Source organism: Pristiophorus japonicus, chromosome 18 (genome assembly GCF_044704955.1).
Source record: "Pristiophorus japonicus isolate sPriJap1 chromosome 18, sPriJap1.hap1, whole genome shotgun sequence".
NCBI classification, from domain to species: domain Eukaryota; kingdom Metazoa; phylum Chordata; class Chondrichthyes; family Pristiophoridae; genus Pristiophorus; species Pristiophorus japonicus.
In genome coordinates this window covers 77,774,675-77,778,771 of record NC_091994.1, presented here as the reverse complement: position 1 = coordinate 77,778,771, position 4,097 = coordinate 77,774,675, and the positions used below count along the sequence as shown (strand labels likewise).

Genomic DNA, 4,097 nt, shown 5'->3' with positions numbered 1-4,097 from the left:
ATAATCGTTTCTGCCAGAACCTGAGCTCCTTTTCCAATGCTTGCAGATCCCAGAGTCACTCCCAGTGCTGATAAATGGCATAACAACTGTATGTTTTTGAATCAGCCCCCTTACAACAGTTCTAGACACTGGAATTATAGCAGTGAACAGAATACTCAGTTATAGACAGATCCTTTCGGTCTCAACCGTCACAATGCTTTTATTCAAGTTAAAGCACACACCTGCACCCAGTAAAACACACCCTGGTTGTATAAAACAAACCAACACAGTACAACACATAACCCTGGCCCATCAGAACAGGCCGCTATCGCGAAGTATCCACAACTAAAACACCCCTGCTTGGTTCAATAGGGCACCACCGAATCTAACAGATGGCGCTTACGCCTATGATCCTGCACAGAAGCCTCCCCACTAAACCCCTGAGGCTTGGTTGAGACACACGACACCCCTTCACACTATGCGGTGGTCTTAAGGATGCGTGGGTTGGGATAAATGCTCACCTATTACCTCTCAGGCTTACTCGCTGCTTCTCCCGATGAGTGAGGCTCTCTTTGCTCATAGGTGGTGGTTTCTTCTCTCCATCCCATACGGAGTGCTCGGTCATTTTGTGCCTTGAACGAAGCAAGTGTAGAAGAGGAAAGAGAGAGATGGCAGAAAACTGCCTCTCTTATACCTCAAAAATGCTTCTGAATTCTTCGTGCCAAAAAACAGTCCTTTGCCTAAGGCTCTTCTGGGGATAAAGGCTCCAACGAGTCTGGGTGGTCAATAGCTTCCTTTTGTCCTCAGGTTCCTGCGCTCCATCATGGCTTGAGCACTGATCAATTTACTTGATCTCTCACTGATGGGTTCCCATTACATGCCCACCTGATGTGTATTCCTGTGGAACATGTTTGGACTTGTCCAAAATCATGCTGTCTGCTCTTTTGCAGTAACAGAAAATATGTCCAAAAGCAAAGTCCAAAACTTAAAGTCCAAAATACGTTGAAGTCTGTTGATATTTCCGCCGATTCTTACACAACCAATACTCCTCCATCACCATCCCTGGACAACTGGGAGGATGGGCCCACCAGGGATGGGATTACAGTGATATACAGTCAGGTGAAAACGATGTCAAGGAAAATTCCTGGTAATCACCATCTACTGCCCTCACTCAACTGATGACTCAGTACTCCACCATGCTAAACATTACGTGGAGGAATTTATTTATTTTTTCATTCTTGTCAGATCAACTCCAGCGCCAAAGATCACTTTGCGCTATTTACACTTGATCTTAGCCAAAAGGCCGAGAGGGGAAGCTGCACTGTTCCTGGAAACACTGCAATACCAGGTCGGTGCGTGGAGTGGACGGAGCAAGCTCCTGTTCCATCTCCCTGTTCCAAAAAGCAATTTAATATTTGGTCCCCATAGGGGATATTAAACTGATAAGAACAGTAACAATCACGTGGAGGAAATGCTAAGGGAAGTACTAGTATAGAATAAATTTTGTGTAGGGACTTCAATGTCCACCACAAAGAGTGGCTTGGCAGCAGCACCACAGACTAAGCTGGCTGAGTCCTGAAGAATATAACTTTGCCTGCGTCAGGTGGTGAGGGAACCTACGTGAATAAGTAGCCTACTTGATCTCGTTCTCACCAACCTACCTGCTGCAGACATACCCTGTCCATGATAGTATTGGTGGAACTCACCAGCACACAGTCGCTGTGAAGACAAAGGGGGCGCAATTGCCCCTCGCCCCGATTGGGGGCGGTAATATTCCGGGACCGGACTTCCCGTGCCCGGCCCGGAAGTCCTGCCCACAATGCGGAATTTGGTCATGCGCCCCTCAAAGGAAGTGGAGCACTGTCTCCGGCACACCGCTTCCTTTGAGGGGCGGTCCTGGGGAGGTAGCGCGGTGCTGAGTCCAGCGCTACGCAGAGCAGGCCAACGCTACGCGGATGCTCCGTATACCGCTGACGCGCTACACCGCCCCTCCCTCCCCTTCCATTAAAGGGAGGGCCACTGCGCACTCTGCATGGCTCTTTGGTGGCCGCCACTGGACCACCGGGACACATTGGACCGGGCCAGCGGCCCGACACCCAAAATGGAGTGCCGGGTTGCACGATGGCGGCCCGATCGACGCTAGAGCCACCATTGTTGGGCCGACCCAAGAGTCGGCTGACAAATAAAGATGGCGACCTGGGGCGGTGGGGGGGGGTGGGTGGCGGTGGTGGTGCTAAAGACCTCCTCTTTAAGGGGCGCCCCAGCAGCGGATGTCCACTGGCTTCGCGACCCACAGGGTAATTGCCCCCGCCGTGCGGAAAGGGGTTGGTGCGCACGCGATGACGCTATCGTCGGTTATGTGCCAGCCTGGGGTGCTAACCGCGGGATGCAGCGCTGCCGGGACAGAACCGCCTCAAACCTCCGAGGCAATTTCCCGCGAGGTGGTACGGCCCCTCTCCCCTGGGCAAAAACACCATTGTGCCCCGTGAGCACCCCCCCCAGAGGTGCTAACGGGGTTATAAAAAGGGTACAATTTTGCCCCCCCCCCAAATCTTACCTCCACAGTGAAGTCGTCCTTTATTGTGAACTGTGACCCTGGCATTGAGCTAAGTGTGATCATCATCATAGGCAGTCCCTCAGAATCGCGGAAGACTTGCTTCCACTCCTGAAGTTCTTTGGTGGCTGAACAGTCCAATACGAGAGCCACAGACTCTGTCACAGGTGGGACAGATAGTTGTTGTGGGAAGGGGTGGGTGGGACTGGTTTGCTGCACGCTCTTTCTGCTGCCTGCGCTTGATTTCTGCAAGCTCTTGGCGATGAGACTCGAGGTGCTCAGCGCCCTCTCGGATGCACTTCCTCCACTTAGGGCGGTCTTGGGCCAGGGACTCCCAGGTGTCAGTGGGTCAGTTGCACTTTATCAGGGAGGCTTTGAGGGTGTCCTTGTAGCGTTTCCTCTGCCCACCTTTGGCTCGTTTGCCATGAAGGAGTTCCGAGTAGAGCGCTTGCTTTGGGAGTCTCGTGTCTGGCATGCGGACAATGTGGCCTGCCCAGCGGAGCTGATCGAGAGTGGTCAGTGCTTCAATGCTGGGGATATTGGCCTGGTTGAGAACGCTGATGTTGGTGTGCCTGTCCTCCCAGGGGATTTGTAGGATCTTGCGGAGACATCTGTGATAGCCGACTGCTCGATCCAGCAACTCAAAACTGGGAATGTCGTGAGCCATCAGCAGCAGCAGAATTGTACGCCAACACGACCTGTAACCTCGTGGCATGGAACTTCCTGATAATCATCAAGCCAAGAGACTAATCCTCATTCAATGCGGTGTGTAGAATGGTGTTACACACCAAGGAGCAAACACCAGCTATGCCTCAGAATGAGGTACAAAGTGAAGTTACTGCACAGAGTTACTTCAGCAGCACCTCCCTCCCCTGTAACTTCAACCACCAAGAAGATCAAGAGTAGCGATGTCATGGGAGCATACTCAATGTTCCTCTCCATCATACACCTTTGTGAGTTGGATATATCGCCGTTCCATCATTGGTGCTGGACATTAGAACTGTACTCCAGACGGTGGACTCACCATTAGCAATGTCACAGGAGATGAGTTGGTCGATGAAACAAGGCACATAAATATCAAATAATATACAACACAATGTTCAAGCAGTTCTTTCTCCTCTTTATAAAAGAGTTTATCCTCTGTTGTTTCCAAGCCAACAGAACATTTTCAGTGTAGCTGTCTTCAAGAAATGAAGAAAAATCTAAAAGTAACAAACAGTAATACCTAAACACTGCTTAATGTCAGGTTGATGGATGTCTTCAATTGCTGTGATACACATCTTGTCCTAAAATAGGTCATCTTTAGAATCGGTGGGATTATTCTCTTGTTTTACCATTGAGCTTCCATTAGGCCATATATATATTATCGGGGAGGATCATATTTCACCATCGCCTTAATGATCTCCATTAACTTTTCAGCTCGTAGAAAAGTTCAAGGATGTGAAGTGTATTTTAAACACCGTCTATATTTAGTAATGGTTTTCAGTGAGATTCAGGATGTCTTACTGAACTGGAAAAGTAATCGAATGCACAAAGATTAGTCATTCAACTTCTCAGCATTTGT

The 4,097-nt window shown here is 49.7% G+C and overlaps 1 pseudogene; it reads right to left on the bottom strand.

Moving 5' to 3' along the window:
- Positions 1-1,290: 1,290 nt before the first annotated feature.
- LOC139229433 (U2 spliceosomal RNA) lies at positions 1,291-1,462 on the bottom strand (annotated as a pseudogene).
- Positions 1,463-4,097: the final 2,635 nt, after the last annotated feature.